Genomic DNA, 17604 nt, shown 5'->3' with positions numbered 1-17604 from the left:
AAGTAAATTTAGAGATTTAGAACTTACCATGCTAGCATAGGTTCATGTATTTGATATGCATGATTTGTAGGTAATTTTAACCATCTTACTTGCCCTATGTAATCATGATAGATAACTTGCGCATTAAACCGTTATGTTGTCAAATTCTATAGACATATAGGGTCTCAATATAATTGGTGTCTATTCAGCTTCTATCTCTTTTATGGATGTCTGATAGTAGGGTATTCGTACAATGGAAGTTGGCGTTTACTAGTTTCGTGTTATCTGATTAGTGTCATCACCATTAGATGCTAAGGTTAAGAACAAAAAGGCTATTGAATGAAGTAGTAATGAAGTTAGAATCCCATGTTTATGTCATATAGTTAATCATTCCTTTTAATCTCTTAATTAATGTTCTTTATCATAATCTGTAGTTAATCATAGTATAACAATCTCAATTTGTGATCATCTTAGAATTGAATAATAACCATAAAATTGTTGCATAAGCACATTGATTAAAATTAACCTAAATCAGTCTCTGTGGGAATGAACTAGAATTAATTCTATATCACTTGTGATCGCGTATAATTGCGTGTAATATTAGCGCGTCTTTTTGTACTAACAAGTTTTTAGCGCCGCTGCCGGGGACTCGATGTTAATTTTTAGTTTATGTGCTTGACATCAATGTTCGTTAAAGTTTATTGATTAGGATATTTTACTTGTTGTTTGTTGCTTTTTCAGGTACTCTAAAGAGCATGTATGCTAACGCGTTCTCAACTTCAAAAGAGAACACTGGAAAAAGCAGAGGAGGAAATAGTTGAAGAAATCTTTGTTGAGAAAAAAGTTGAAGAAGAAGCTCTTGTTGTAATGGGTGAACCAGAAGCAAATATAAAGGCTTTGATGGACTATTCTCAGCCGAAGATCAATGATATTCAGTCTAGCATTGTCCGACCAGCCATCGCGGCTAACACTTTTGAAATCAAAGCAAGCACGATTCAGATGATACATAATTCAGTTCAGTTTGGGGGTTCTCCAACGGAAGATCCCAACATGCATATTAGAGATTTCATCGAGATTTGCGACACTTTCAAATTCAATAATGTTACTGAATATGCTATTAAGCTAAGGCTTTTCCCGTTTTCTGTGAGGGATAAAGCTAAGAGCTGGTTACATTCTCTACCACCAGGCTCTATCACCAAATGGGAAGAACTCGCTCAAAAATTCCTTGCTAAGTTCTTTCATATGGCGAATATAGCTGCAATCAGGAATGCTCTTATTCAATTTACGCAGCAGTCTGGAGAGTCATTATGTGAGGCTTGGGAGTGATATAAGGATATGCTTAGGAAGTGTCCTCACCATGGGATGCCTGATTGGATAATCATTAACTGCTTCTACAATGGTTTGGGTGCAACTTTTAGACCCATACTTGATGCAGCATCAAGTGGAGCCTTGTGGGCTAAAAGCTATGATGAAGCTTATGAATTGATTGAACTAATGGCTGCTAATGAATACCAGAATCCTTCTCAGAGACTAACTCAAGGTAAGGTAGCAGGAATTATGGAGGTAGATGCAGCTACTGCTATAGCTGCTCAGCTTAAGGCTTTGACGATGAAGGTGGATTCTTTGGCTAATTATGGAGTTAATCAGATCACTAGTGTCTGTGAGCTTTGTGCTGGTCCCCATGAGACGGAGAAGTGTGTTATTTCTAGTAAAATTAGCTCAGTTCGTGAGCAACTTTCAGAGGTCGCAGCAACCAGTTCCATCCACCTATCATCCCAACAACCGCAATCATCCTAACTTCAGATGGAGCAATAATCAGAATGTGGTACAACAACCTTATCAGTAGTATGCAACAAAGCAATATAACCTTCCTTGTTTTCAGCAACTACAATATGCACCAAGATAACAACTCCAGCTTCAACAATTTAATGAAAAATCTGAATTGGAGGAGTTGAGGCTCATGTGCAAGAGCCAAGCGGTGTCTATCAAGACCTTGGAGAATCAAATTGGGCAGATTATCAATACCTTCCTGAATCATCAATCTGGCTCAGTACCTAGTGACACAGAAGTTCCAGGTAAGAAGGAAGCTAAATAGCATGTTAAGGCAATCACATTGAGGTATGGGAAGGTTGCAAATCCCGAAAAATCTCAAGTTTCAAAAGAGGAAGATGTGGCAGAGGAAAAAGTGCAGAAAGAAGCAGAAGTGAAACCAAGGAAGACTACTGTGGAACACACTCCTCCTGAGGGTAATATAGGGGAGAAACATATCTATCCTCCACCTCCTTTCCCTAAGAGGCTGCAGAAGAAAAAGCTGGATAAACAGTTTGAGAAGTTTTTGGAGGTGTTCAAGAAACTTTATATCAATATACCTGTCGCTGAAGCCTTCGAACAAATGCCTAGTTATGTGAAGTTTATGAAAGGTATTCTCTCTCGAAAAGTGAAGCTTGATGACTTAGAGACCGTTGCTCTCACGGAGGAGTGTAGTTCTGTGCTGCAATAGAAGTTGCCTCCAAAGCTTAAAGATCCTTAATGTTCGACAAGTATTTATGTGATTTGGGAGCTAGCATCAATCTGATGCCCTTTCCTATCTTCAAAAAGTTGGATTTACCTGATCCAAAGCCTACTTATATGTCCTTGCAGTTGGCCGATCGCTCTATTATATATCCACAAGGCATTGTGGATGATGTCTTGATCAAGGTGGACAAACTCATCTTTCCTGCTAATTTTGTAATTCTTGATTTCGAGGAGGATAAGAAGATTCCCATAATCTTGGGAAGGCCATTCTTGGCTACTGGCCGAACCTTGATAGATGTGCAGAAGGGTGAGCTTACCATGCAGGTACTAGATCAGGATGTGACTTTCAATGTATTCAATGCCATGAAATTCCCGACCGAAAATGAGGAGTGCTTAAAAGTGGAGTTGGTCGATTCTGTGGTTACTTCATAACTTGATCAAATATTAAGGTCTGATGCCTGAGATAAGGCCTTGTTGGGGAATTTAGATAACGAAGATGACGAATATGATGAGCAGTTGCAATATTTGAATGCTTCTCCTTAAAAGAGAAGGCTGGATATGCCTTTTGAATCTCTTGGAATATCAGAACTGAAAAATGCTGAGGGGCGACTTAGGCCTTCTATTGAGGAAGCTCCTACATTAGAGCTTAAACATTGTCTGAACACTTAAGGTATGCTTTTTTAGGTGATGCATCTACTTTGCCTGTTATTATTGCATCTGACCTTTCAGGTAGTGATGAGGAAAAGCTCTTAAGAATTCTGAGATAGTTCAAATCGGAAATTGGATGGACTATAGCAGATATCAAGGGAATCAACCCTTCTTATTGTATGCACAAAATTCTGCTAGAGGAAGGAAACAAGCTGACTGTTGAGCAACAGAGAAGGTTTATTCCGATCATGAAAAAGGTTGTGAAGAAGGAAATTCTCAAGTGGCTAGATGCAGGGATCATCTATCCTATTTCTGACAGTTCTTGGGTCAGTCCAGTTCAGTTTGTGCCAAAGAAAGGAGGTATCACAGTTGTTGTTAATGAGAAGAATGAACTCATTCCTACTCGAACAGTCATGGGGTGGAAAGTTTGCATGAATTATAGGAAGCTGAATAAAGCCACAAGGAAGGATCACTTCCCTCTTTCTTTTATTGATCAGATGTTTGACAAGTTAGCTGGACATGAGTACTACTATCTTCTGGATGTGTATTCGGGTTATAATCAGATTTGTATCACTCCAAAGGATCAGGAAAAGACTACCTTTACTTGTCCATTTGGTACTTTTTCCTTCAGAAGAGTTTCCTTTGGGTTGTGTGGATCACCTGCCACATTTCAGAGATGCATGATGGCTATCTTCTCTGATGTAATTGGTCAAAATATGGAGGTGCTCATGGATGATTTCTCTGTGTTCGGTGATTCTTTTGACGAGTGCTTGCAAAATCTTGGCTCCATTCTTAAAAGGTGTGTTGAGACCAATCTAGTTCTCAACTGGGAGAAATGTCACTTTATGGTGTGACAGGGCATTATCCTTAGGCACAAGGTCTCTAGTAAGGGTCTTGAAGTGGAAAAAGCCAAGGTGGGGGTCATTAAAAACCTTCCTCCACCAATTTCTGTTAAGGGAGTCTGCAGCTTTCTTGGTCATGCGGGTTTCTATAGGCGGTTCATCAAGGACTTCTCTAAAATATCTAAACCCTTGTGCAATCTTCTAGAAAAAGATGTCCCTTTCAAGTTTGATGACGAGTGTCTTACTACGTTCGAGATCTTAAAGAAGAATTTAATCATGGCACATGTCATAACTGCACCTGATTGGAATGAGCCTTCTGAGATGAATGCCATGCAAGTGATTATACAGTTAAAGCAGTTCTTGGGCAGAGAAAGAATAACATACTTCTTATGGTCTACTATGCTAGTAAGACCCTCAATGATGCTCAACTGAACTATACTACTACTGAGAAAGAACTTTTAGACATTGTCTATGGTTTTGAGAAGTTTTGATCTTATTTGCTTGGGACGAAGGTGACAGTTTTCACTGATCACGCTGCTATTCGATATCTCGTCTCGAAGAAAGACACAAAGCCTGGATTGATTCGATGAGTTCTTTTACTTCAGGAATTTGAGTTAGAGATCAAGGACAGGAAAGGTACCGAGAACCAAGTCGCTGATCATCTCTCTCGTTTGGAAGATCCAAGTGCAACTTCATAGGATAAGACATTGATAAATGAGTCTTTTCCCGATGAGAAATTATTTAGGGTGCAAGATGAAAAACCGTGGTTCGCAGACATTGTGAACTACCTTGTGAGCAACATTATGCCTCCAGACTTGTCTTCTGCTCAAATGAAGAAGTTTCTTCATGAGGTGAAGTGGTATATGTGGGATGAGCCATTTTTGTTTAGGCAAGGAGCTGACCAAATCATCAGGAGATATATTTTGTACAGCGAAATGGGGGGATCTTGCGAGACTGTCATTCGACTATTAATGGAGGCCACTATGGTGGAGAAAAGACAGCAGCTCGTATCCTTCTAGCGGGGTTCTTTTGGCCTACATTGTTTAAGGATGCACATCAGTTTATTTTGAAGTGTGATCGATGCCAGTGGGTTGGTAATATATCCAAGAGGGATGAGATGCCTCTTAATCTGCTTCTCAAGGTTGAGGTCTTCGATGTTTGGGGAATTGAATTCATGGGGCCAATTGTTTCATCTTACAATAATCAGTATATCTTCTCGACGGTTGATTATGTCTCAAAATGGGTGGAAGTCAAGGCTTTGCCGACAAATGATGCGAAGGTAGTTCTAAATTTTCTTCATAAGCAAATATTCACAAGATTTGGGACTCCAAGAATCATAATCAGTGATGAGGGATCACATTTCTGCAATCGCAAATTCACTACTATGATGCGGCGGTATAATGTAAATCATCGCATTGCTACTGCCTACCATCCGCAAACTAATGGTCAAGCTGAGGTATCTAACAGAGAGATCAAGCGTATTCTAGAGAAAGTTGTACGTCCATCAAGGAAGGATTGGTCTTTGAAGCTGGATGAAGCTGTTTGGATGTATCGAACAACATATAAGACTTCGCTAAATATGTCACGATTTCAGTTGGTTTATGGTAAGGGGTGTCATTTTCCTGTGGAGCTAGAGTACAAAGCATATTGGGATTTGAAGAAGTTAAACCTTGATTTGGATGCAACTAGTAAGAAGAGGATGCTTCAATTGAATGAACTCGATGAGTTTCGGCTTCAAGCTTATGAGAACAACAAAATGTATAAGGAGAAAGTCAAGAGGTGGCACGATAAGGGTCTAGTACTCAAATCATTTGTGCCGGGGCAACAAGTTTTTTTGTTCAACTCTCATCTCAGTCTTTTTCCTGGAAAGTTGAAGTCGAGGTGGTCAGGGCCGTTTGTTATCAAAACTGTGTTTCCACATGGAGCGGTGGAGTTTTTTAAAAATGATTGAGGCCAAGCGTTCAAAGTGAATGGACAAAGTTTGAAGCTTTACTGTGGTGATACGGCAAACTGTGATGTGGTTAGTGCCATTTTATTGTCCACTTGATTTCGGAATTCTACATCAAGATAATGACGTAAAGCAAGCACTTCTTGGGAGGCAACCCAAGTTTGTTGTATATTATTAGATAGAGGAAGAAGAAAAAAAGGAGAAAAAATCAAAATAAGAAAAAAAATCAGTGCCAACTCTAGTAGCACGGCGCGCCCGCGCTGAGGAGCGGGGCGGCCGCACTGAAACTCCAGTAGCACGGCGCGCCCGCGCTGGTATGCGGGGCTGCCGCGCTGGTTTTCCAGTAGCACGGCGCGCCCACGCTGCCAGGTGGGGCGTCTGCGCTGGCTCCCTGGTTCTGAAAAAAATAAAGGCAGAAAAACGGGAATTTAAACATCAAATCAATTCCCAACCGAATTTTACTCCCATTACTCCCATTATTCCCATAATCAATTCCGACTTCTTTTACATAATTAATTCTCTCCCAAATTCCTATATATACACACACTTATACACAAACTTCTCCATCACTTCTCAAATTCTCAAACACAAATTTCTCTTATACACACATCTCTTATTTTCTTTTATTCACTTTCAATGGCACCCAAAAGACAACGAACCCAAGTTAGCAGCAGCACCACCGATTCTTCGAGTTTGGGTGGTGTGAGGCCTAGGTTTTCAACTCCAGAGTCTAAGGCGGAGTATGCGAGACTGCTTCCGAAGCCCATAGCCAAGGAACGAGGTTTTCTGCCTTCAGGAAGGAATGGTAAGTTGCTGGAGATGATTGTATATATGGGTTGGATTGCTTTTTGTGAGGCACCCGTTGCGGTACCTATGAGTGTGGTTCGCGAGTTTTACGCGAATGCAAAGGCGGATAAGAACGGTTTTACTGTGGTGAGGGGGTTGACTATTGATTACAGTGCAGAGGCCATTCGTCGGGTGATAAATGAACCCAAGAGACAGCCGGAGCAGGAGGATTGGAATGCGAAGACCGGTGATGCTTTTGACTTGGATTTGATAGTTGATACATTGTGTGTGCCAGAGACTCATTGGAAGTTCAAAAAGGGCATGAACGAGTATGCCACTTTCCCTGCCTCATGTATAAACAGGTTTGCACATGCATGGAATTTTTTTATTTGTGCCAACATCATGCCATCTTCTCACATGCATGACGTTACTGTGGAGCGTGCATAGTTACTGTGGGGGATACTTCAGGGAGATTATGTGGATCTCGGGATGGTGATTTATCAAGGTATCTTGAGGTTTCTGCGAGGAAGCACTACGGGTTATATTCCCTATGCGTCCATTATGACGAAGCTGTGTATGGCGGTTGGAGTTTATTGGCCTGCACACGAGCAGCTGCAGCTTCCAAGTGCTCCAATTGATAGTTTGACGTTGAGTATGCAGGAGTGGTACAGTGGTAAGCCTTATCTAAATGGGATTGGCTATTTTTATGACCATTTTCCAAGTGGACGTCCAGCACCTCAGGCATATACTGGTGGGACGACTCAGGTGAGCAGAGAAGCTTGGAGAGCTGAGTTAGGTGAGGCTGGTCCTTCGCGGTCACAGCAGCAACAGCAGGAGGAAGCACAGGGCAGTGCTGATTTGAGTTCAGCGTAGTATAGGCACTTGATGAGGAGGATGAATGCGATGCAGGACATATAACGACCCGTATATTTTTATTACTATTTAAATGTGTAATTATGGAATAAATAATTAAATAAAATATTTGTGTGGGTTCAGTCAGTGGGTTATTACCCTGTAACTATGTGTATGTGATTACTAGTGTATGGAATTGAATTGTGTGGTTAATTAATGAATTGTTTGATTTTGTATCTTTGTTAAAAATGGTATTATTGTAGTTTTATTTCCATAAATGCTTGAATTATCTCTAAAATTGTTTTTATGATTTTATAATTTTAATAGTTATTTTTAGGACTTTATAAAATTGAGAAATCAATATTTCATTAATTATTTATTTGTAAATGATTTTCTGAGGGTGTTTAATGGTAAAATCCATATTTAATTATGGAAATCTTCAAAAATTATGAAACTTATATTTTAATAAGTTCATATTATTATGAGAATTTTAAAATTATTTTTGGAACTTTTGGGATTAATCTTACCTGCGTGTTGTTTCATTTATTCGTTAAAAGCGGGTATGTGGTGCGTTTAAGAAATACATATAAAATTCTGAGAATTTTATTTTATTAACTTTTAAATATTCCAGAAATTAAAAATTTGTTTTGGAATTGTTTCGATGGAATGTACTGCGCCTTATGTATTATTAATAATTTCTTTACAGTATCAGAATTTAGAAATATAACAATAAAATCAGATAAGGATATTCATCCTTATCCCCTGTTTTTGTTGATCTTTACAGCCGGCTATTCCTATGTAGTCTCTCTCTCTTCATTTTCTGTCTCTCCCTCGATCGATCTCTCCTCTCCCTTAGTCTCTCACTCTCTCTCGATTGTCCTCATCTCCATCTTTAATCTCTCATCCCTCTCTAATTCTGTCTATTCCCCTGAGTTTCCTTCCTTTTTCTGGTGAGTAGTCGCTGCCCCTGTTTCCTCCGTTTTTCCGCTGTTCTCTTTTCTCCGGCGTATAGAAATACGCGTGTGTGTATTGGGTTGTATGTGCGTAATCGTGTGTATGCGTGCGTAACCGTGTGTATACGTGAAATGTTTTGTATTCTTATTTTGTTGCCTCCTCCCGGATTCCGGCGAGGTGTAGCGGCATGGATTGGTGGCGTGTGGATTGTCGTTGTTCCTGTTTGTTGGTTCGATTACTTTTGATGTGCGAATTTTTGCAGTTTGATTTTCTGTGAAAGAAATCAAGTTGCTACTTTGCATATTTCGAGTTGTTAGTTAATTGAATTCTCGAAATGAATTTATGTGATAAATTGAATTATTACTTTTAATTATTTAAAATTTAATCGGTGAAATTTCGTGTGAAAACCCGGAAATTATCGGGTACCGACGAATTTCGCCACCGTCGGCGATGAACATTTGTGAGCTGATGGTCGGTGATGACCCGGTTCTGAGTCCTACAAATAAAATCAATAAATAAATACAAGTATAAATATAGGATGTAATAATAATTAGTTGGTTGGTGTTTGGGATTTGTGAAATGAAGTTTGGTTGTATTAGTGGAATGTATTGTTGGATTGTTTGTTATTGGGATTGACGTCGAGTTGTTCGACGGGTAGGCCAATAAACAGTGGAGGTGCTTCCCGAATTTTTGAAAATTAAATTCGAAAATGTGGGACGTACCCTGTAATTATCGGAACGTCGAACAAGCATAAATAAATATATACTTATATCTTGTGTGGAACCTGATTATATGTTGTGGTGAATGTTTTGTCAAAATCCAGTAACCCTAATTTCGTAAATAACGAGTATACATATTTTCTGAAAATGAACACCAAATCGATTTCTTGAGAACATGAACCCTAATTCTTGGATGTGTTATTGTATTGTAATAATGTATATAATTACGAGTCGGGTTTGAATATTGATGGGGAGAATTGATATCGAGGATATGTCAAGCATACCTAGACGTCTAACGTAGGGTATTTCCGCCCTGTAGGTTCTAGTCGAAGGACTCAAGAATTGAAGTCGAACTAAAGATAACCTAGTGATCAGTCGACAAGCGCAGCGAGGTTCCTAAGCGAAGGACCTGAGCGTTGAGGTCGAATCCAGAATAGTCAAATAGGAAAGCGATAAAGCCTGAGTGTCCGAGTCGGCTCAGAGTCAATTAGTATTAGTTGTAAAGCTCTACAAGGCAAGTACCCCTGACCATTCTTTTATGGTTCAGTATATGTGAAAAGCTAATGTTTTAATCTCGTAATGGAACAGAAACGTTTTAAGTTATGTATTCCCCCCCCCCGTATTTGAAATGTTGATTAAAATTATGTTTTGGGGAAAAGTAACTTCTGAAACCACCTATCTCTAAATGTGATTTAAATAAAAAGAGGATTTGAATTGTGTGTTGTGATAGAATGGTTTAAAAAAAAAGAGATAGGTGACAGTGATTTTGGAAACTGGATAAGAGAATGTTTTAATCCACCTATGTCGTGGAATTTTGGAAAAAGGCAAAAAGGGAATTCAGTTGATCTATTGGAGTTGCATAAGAGGCCCAATATTCGGTAACGCCCCAACATGAGGTTGCATAAGTGGCTAATTGGGTTGTGCATTCTGTTTAACCGATTAGTCCAGCGTGGGGGAAAGACCTAGCTAGTCTTTTCCCAAGTTCCGTAACACATTCTATTTCTGGACGGTCGCTAGTCGCTGTCCGGTGAGGGTAGACTGATCAGCTATCTTCACCCGTTAAACGTCCAATAGATTTGATTGATTCAGTTTTGAAATTGTTTAATAAATCAAAGTGATTTTGAGGTTCCCGAAGAGGAACAAGTTTTATAGGTCCTGTGATGGGACAAGTTTTATGGTTCCCGTAACGAAACAAATGATTTTGGGTCCCCGTAACGGGACAGATGGTTTTTATGGTTCCTGTAATGGAACGGAAGGTTTTAAAATGGAAATAGCATGCTAAAAATTGAACTATGATTTTGTTTATGCACAACACACGACTGTTAATCCTGTTTTACAGAGCATGCTAGTTTTGATATCCAGTTTATACTTATTTTACACATTTATGGAAAGATATGAATTCTGTTCCTATAACTGCTTTACTTTAACTGTTTTACTTGTTATTCATATAGTGGTGCTGCTGAGCAAGCAATTGCTCACCCTTGCAGAATATTTTATATGTATTGCAGATGCCTAGGTGATTCTTGCGCGGTAGTCAGGGCAGAGTTCCAGCTCCTTTCGAGTCAGACTCCTCTGAGGTAGTTGTGTTCAGACCAGATGAGGTCTGTTGAGTTGCTGCAATAAATTAGTGGCCAGGATTGTGTAAGGTAATTTGAGTTGTGTTAGTTGAGCAACCTAAGTCATACTTAAACCTGGAAAAGGTCTTGGTAAAGAGGTCGTAGTATATGTATTAATGAGTTACGCTGAATTATGATTGTTATTATTATTATTGGTGACGTCAACTCCAGACCCCGGGGTTGAGGCCGTCACAGTTGGTATCAGAGCTACAGGTTTGAGTCCCTGATTTAAGTTAAGAGTGGAGTCAGAAGTGTGCAAGAAGGGTTATATGTAGATGTGAGTCAGCAACGCAATCAGAGGAGCGAGTCTATGAGTTTAGTCAAGGGTTTCGGAAGTGTAACCCTGACGTTTTTTGAGGATTGACTGGAATTGCCCTAACCTAGAGTATATTCCCTTCGTATATCTATTATTAATAACGTTCGGTAGAGATTTCTAGTTTTCCCTCAAGAAAATGAGTATGATTGTGAAGATTCAGCATTGAGCGGGCTCTTGTTGTGTTAGATGAGAAGACGCCCCTGTTATTTCTAAATATCGCATTTTCTGTATCAAAGAATGTTATTGGACTGATTATGTGATCTTGGTGAGTTCGGATAGCGTGATAATATTTAGGGGCTGTTATGACGACTAAGTTTGGTAGTGAATGTGGATCAGAATGGGAGGTGACATCTTTGAACTCTTTTATTTCTTCCTTTAAATTTATTTAATCTCCAGAGTAATTGTTTCCTATTCCATAAGTTGTTTATCTTTCTTGTGAGGAAGTTGTGAACCCGAGGTAAGCTACTTAGGGTCTTGTTGATCTCCTTATAAATCAGATTCTTTCTTTTCTATTGTGAATTTCTTACCTGAATATTGTTCTTTTCCTTGGTGACTTTTCGGTTGATTGGGGAAAACAATGCATATGAATTGACCATTTGTCTTTGTGACAAAAGGGTCCGGTGGGACACCACCGAGTTATGTGTTGTGACCATATGGTACTAAGACTGGCCATCTTATGTACTTGTATGGTTGCTCTCAGTCATACCTATATTTCCTTCTTCATTGTTTCTTCTTATTCGCTTTCCTTGAGCCGGAAATTCCATTAGATATTTTATGGAAATGAATTTTGCGAGTAGATGGTTCTCGTTATGGAAAGCATGTAAGAGCGATTGTTGAAAGAAACGAGAGTCCTATATTAAGATATTACTTTGGAGTAGTGGGAATCGTGACAGTTCAGGACCTAATGATGGAATTATAGCTTCAGGAAAAGTAAATCAATGGTTGATGGGCTACTTTCGGGTGACAAGAAATCATCCTTAGAAGAAGGATTGGTTGAAACATGGACGATGACGCTTAGTAGAGTCAGTGTCCCTTAAGCTTAACTCGATTTATTGGCTTGTTCTACATAGTGTGTGACTAATATATTCAGCCGACTTTTGTGGTACGTTGGAGAAATTTAGATGTTGTGCTTGAGTAGTGATGGGAAGTTGGTTAGTTGCTGTTATATTGAGGAACCATGCTACGGTATTTAGTTTCTTTATATTTTAGATTTCTTGAACTGTTGTTGATTCTGTTACTGCTATTGTTGCTAATGCTGCTAATCTAAATTTCTTTTGTAAATGGACCCCGATATTAAAGACATGGGTACTGTGATTGGGCAGCATTTCCTGATACAGGTGCACCGTTTAAACGGTGATACCTTTTGTTAAATATTTTAGTTATTGAATAAACTCATTTATATATTTCAGGAAGATGCCACCCAAGAAAGCTACCCAGTCTAAAGGAAATAGTAATAGTTTTACGGAGAGTCCAGCTATAAATGAAATTCTAGACTTGTTATGTCAGCAACAGTAACAAGAGTTGCAGTTAATCCAACAGGTTCGGCAACAGCAACTACTGTTGCAGCAGCAACAGCAAGGAGTGAACCAAAGTGGTAGTTTCAAATCCTTTCAGAATGTTAACCCTCCCGAGTTTAAAGGTGAACCTAATCCAGTAGCTGCTGGAGCATGGTTAAAAGAGATGGAGAAAGCTTTTAATCTTGTTCAAGTAAGTGAGAATCTTAAGACTGATTATGCGAGCTATTTCCTAAAAAATGAAGCAAATTACTGGTGGGAGTCAACTAAAGCGTTAGAAGGAGAAGGCCCTGTTGCATGGGCTAGGTTTACTGAGTTATTTTTGGAAAAGTATTTTCCTGGCTGTGTAAGGAACCAAATGGAAATTGAGTTTCTAGAACTGAAGCAAGGTGACAGAAGTGTAGCTAAGTATGAGGCTAAGTTCACAGAGTTGGCTAGATTTGTACCAGATTATGTGGGCTCTGAAGCTCAGAAGGCAAGGAGGTTTCAACAAGGATTGAAGCCTGAAATTCATAGTGGAGTGGTGGTATTGCAACTCAAGACGTATCCTTCCGTAGTTTAGGACGCCTTAGTAATTGAATTTGATAAGAAGTTAGCCGCTAGAGAACGAGAAGATAAGGAGCGAAAGATTGATGATATGGAAGAAGCATCAGGTCAAGAAGGATCCAGTCAGAAGTCTCATAAAAAAGTGGGAAGGAGTAAGAATAAAGAATTTAGAGAGAAAAGTATTTCTTTAAATAGAATTAGTAACACCTCAGCTAGCTCTACTCAAGCCAATTCGGTTAAATCACCTATATCGGAGTGTAATCAATGCGGTAAGAAACATGGTGGAAGATGTAAAGCAAATATTGAATGTTTTAGGTGTAGTCAGAAGGGACATTATGCGTCTGAATGTAAGGTGAAAAATCCAGGAGTCGTCTGTTATAAATGTCACAAGGTAGGGCATGTTGCCAAGAATTGTAGAAGTACTTCCCGAGATAGCATGGGAGGTAGTGCATCAAAAGGTTTGACGTCCAGTACAGCCAAGGCTAAGACTTGTAATGTGATTAAAAGTTTAGCTGCTCAAGACCCTGATAAGGAACCAGGGCAATAATTGATTACCGGAAGAAGCAAACGATAATATCTACGGAAGCTAATATTAGGATATGTATTCAAGGACATAAGCAAGAAGATAAGGCGTAACTAGTGCATATAAGGGATATCAAGAAGGAAACTTCAGAATTGTGGGATGAAAGAATAATGAGACAAGGTGCATTCCGTGTTGTGCATTGAGGTGATTTATAGGAAAGAAGGATGGATGTATGAAGTTACGTGCTGACTATCAGAAGTTAGAAAAGTCGACGAATAAGAATAAGTAACCCTGCATAGAATGGGTTATGAGTGCTGTAAGTTTTGGTAATAATAGGCGGAGTAATAAGTGTATTAATTGTCTATAAGAAAATAAGGAATATGGTATATCAGGAGTGCTTACATGGTATAATCGTATTTGTTGATAACATCCTCGCCATCTAAAGGCTAAGAAAGGTCAAGTTGAAAGCTTAAAGAAATGTCTGCGACAGGTTGAGAAGTAACAATTGTATACTAAGCTTCAAAAGTATGAGCCATTGTTGTTTAAGTGACTACCCACTAAGAAGGGTCCATCCAAGGATAGATGTCTTGATTAGAAAAGAAAATTGAATATTATTGAGGTCATTGAAGATTTGGCGGAAGAATGAAAGAAGTGAGAAATTGAAGATTCAAGTATCTGGAGGTAATGGGGAGTAATTGTAGGAGATCACTTTTTAGTCAGAAGGAATGGAAGGAATCAAGAAGTACTAAGAAGAAGTTATGAATCAAGAATTGGATAGTTTAAATGGAAAGAAAAGTTGCACCCAAAAGGACAATAGAGGTATGTTTAGATTTTCCGCTAGAGCATGAATTTCAATGTGAATAAGCTGAAGAGTAAAATATAAAGAGCATGCCACACTTCTAGGGTCCTATTTACTTGGAAGCATTCAGGCGTACCAAGACATGACAAAGTATGGAGTCCCTATTCTTTTGTGACTGATTGAAACCCGAGGATTTACTTGAGGTTTTGGATGAAGTTCCAGGAATGCTTGGGGATTGAGTGAAATATAAGTACCACTTGCCATCCCTAGACAAATGGTAAAAGTGACAAGATGATTCAAACAATATAAGATATATTAAGAGTATATATTGGAATTTATAAAGGAACTGAGGTAATCACCTACCATGGATTGAGTTTTCTATGATAATAGTTACCCTGTTAGTAAGAGAGTATTACTTTGCGAAGTGTTGTGTGGACATAAGTGTGAGTCCTTCCCCCCCCCCCTAGTGAGAAAAAGTAGAAGTAGAGATATTGCTAAATCCTGAATTAGCTCAGTACCTCAAGAATGTAGTGGAGTTGGTTCGGAAGAGAGTTGAAACAACTCGGAATAGGCAAAGAAAGAAAGCGGATTTTTATCGAAGCTGTAACACCCCCAAATTCAAGGTCGGGAATTCGGGTCGTTACGATCACTTAATATTGACTAATAAATAATTAATCCTCTTTTCACATCATTACTCGACCTTTTAACCAACTCACACACACACAGGTTATATGCTCAGAAACATTACTAAATTAACGTTAAAGTATTTAAGTTATTACAAACCAAAGGAAATTATCTCAAAAGAGTGAATGCCGAGAACAGCTCTACATGAGACTGACTCGGGTCACAAATAGTCTTGGTTCAAGTACTCAAAAGGAAACTATCTCTATTCGTCTACCTGAGGTGGCTGGCGGACGAACAGTCTACGGTACTCACGGGCGTCCCCTACCCGTTTGCGGGCAGTCATCCTGGTTCGGGCCATGCTGGTAATCTGTTGTGATATGATATTTATAAAAGCAAGAGTGAGCACTAATGCTCAGCAAGATATAGATATCCATTATCTCAATATAATCATTTAGGGAAAAACAACCATTAGGCAATGTATAACCAAGGTTTCTAAAAGTTTATATGCTTGTCAATTTTATGAAAAACTCAACTTTAACTATATCAGTTTAATCGGCTTATACTCGTACTCATTTTATCTCAAAATCTCAATATGATGCTTGAACCAAGATTCTCATATGGATGTGATATATGAACATCAACATCCTTATTTAAAACTCAGCCTTATCGGCCTTCTGTTGTAGGTTTCACAACAATTTATCCAAAGTGGAGGAAGGGACTATACTGGAATAAACCACGTACCGGTGATCAGCCGAATACGAAATTTTCTCTACTAGTAGAAGGAATACAAACCTAGCCGCCTTTGGGCTTATCAAGACATTACACGATGGTTGCCCATTTCCGTGCAAGTCCGAAAGTCAATGGTCACAGAGACCACATAACTGTATACTGCGCCACTCCGCGCTTGGTCACTACCCGATACCTCTCCGTGCCGGGTAAGCCACATTCCAGTCCCAAAACAATTATATCATTTACATAAAATCCTTTATCGAAGGAATAGATCGTTCTCAGTTGACCTTTAAACAAGGTAATTTATCGGTCACTTTTATTACAATTGATTCTTGGGAGTTGTCGGAGTTTTGAATTTAAAATCGTTTTCTACCCTTAACCGTAGTAGAGTTTTACATATATTGTTCACTTGTTTTTCATTGAGCGAGGAAGCAAAACCTTCATGCTTCTAGACTAAGTTCCCTAAGGTTTTGATAAGTTTCAGATGATTGATCTCTTCCGAGAAATTTTGAATAATTTAGAAAGTATCCTTGGGAACTATGTCTATTTTTAAATGATTTTTTTTTGAGGTACGTAATATTAAATATTTACGGTCTCATATTATTTTTATGAAGGGTCCAATGAATTGATAAAACCTTAAGTACAAAATGTTTCTTAATAAGGTTCAATGAATTGATAAAAATCTTAATTAAATACTTAAGACGGGATTCGACATCTTATAATTATCCTTCGAATGGTTACATACGTTTTAGATAGAGTGAATTGATTTAAAAACTTTTCAATATTACTTTAAGTATTTTCCGGATATTTTAGTAACTCTTTAGGTATTACTTATAAATAAATAGTCAAGTAGGATATCCCTTGAGTGAGTATTCGATTACCTCTTTTAGTTATAAATCAAATCTCAATCGCTCGTTTGATATGTATGTTACGCGAAAGTACTTTATTTATTGAAATCGAAATTTTCCGCGTCCGGCTCGTTCCGGGATTAAATTGATTTAAAACTATCTCCGACTCCCACTATCTTGTATTATATTAAAATTACGTTTCAATTTCTCATACTCGTATAAAACGAAGTTCGTCTCCGTAAATAATCACATAATTGGAATGTATTGATATCACAGACAAACATATATTTTCGAATTGTAAATCATGGCATCAATATCACAAAAGTATATATAGCATGGATAATTTGTGTTAGGGTTTCGTAAACTTGCCTCGAGTGCTAGGAGTGGTATGGTCTCGGGGCTTTTGTTGGCGATCTAAAATCAATAACCAACGATCTTAGTTAGTACGCGATTATCGATTCGCTTTACTAAAACATTTTTATAAAATCGAAAAATTAATATTTTCTTAAAATTCTTTTTGGACAGTCTTCCTTGCTGCATTATTTAATTATCATGATTTTTCCAAATTTTCGAAATCATTTTTAGCCTTTCAAAATTATTAAGCAAGTGGCCTATGCGCAGTTGGCTTTTCGTATGAACGCTATACACTAAAACGATCATAACTTTTAAACCGTAAATCCCCTCGTGACGATCCACACATGTACAGAAACTAAAAATCAAGATCTACCCAGTCATGGCCAGTGACTCACAAATTTCAAATATTTACATGGCCGAATACACTGCAGAAGGCAGACCAAGTGCAATAGGCTCCATATTCCATTTCTACTACTTGTTCTTGACACAATCA

The 17604-nt window shown here is 38.5% G+C and overlaps 1 non-coding gene across 1 annotated transcript; it reads right to left on the bottom strand.

Moving 5' to 3' along the window:
- Positions 1-1236: 1236 nt before the first annotated feature.
- LOC141681052 (small nucleolar RNA R71) lies at positions 1237-1343 on the bottom strand. Its single transcript, XR_012558495.1, has one exon. It is a non-coding gene; the product is annotated as a small nucleolar RNA R71 (small nucleolar RNA).
- Positions 1344-17604: the final 16261 nt, after the last annotated feature.

This window comes from Apium graveolens, chromosome 8 (assembly GCF_009905375.1).
Source record: "Apium graveolens cultivar Ventura chromosome 8, ASM990537v1, whole genome shotgun sequence".
Taxonomy (NCBI): domain Eukaryota; kingdom Viridiplantae; phylum Streptophyta; class Magnoliopsida; order Apiales; family Apiaceae; genus Apium; species Apium graveolens.
Note: the sequence above shows the minus strand (reverse complement) of the source record. Positions and strands in the feature narration are given on the sequence as shown.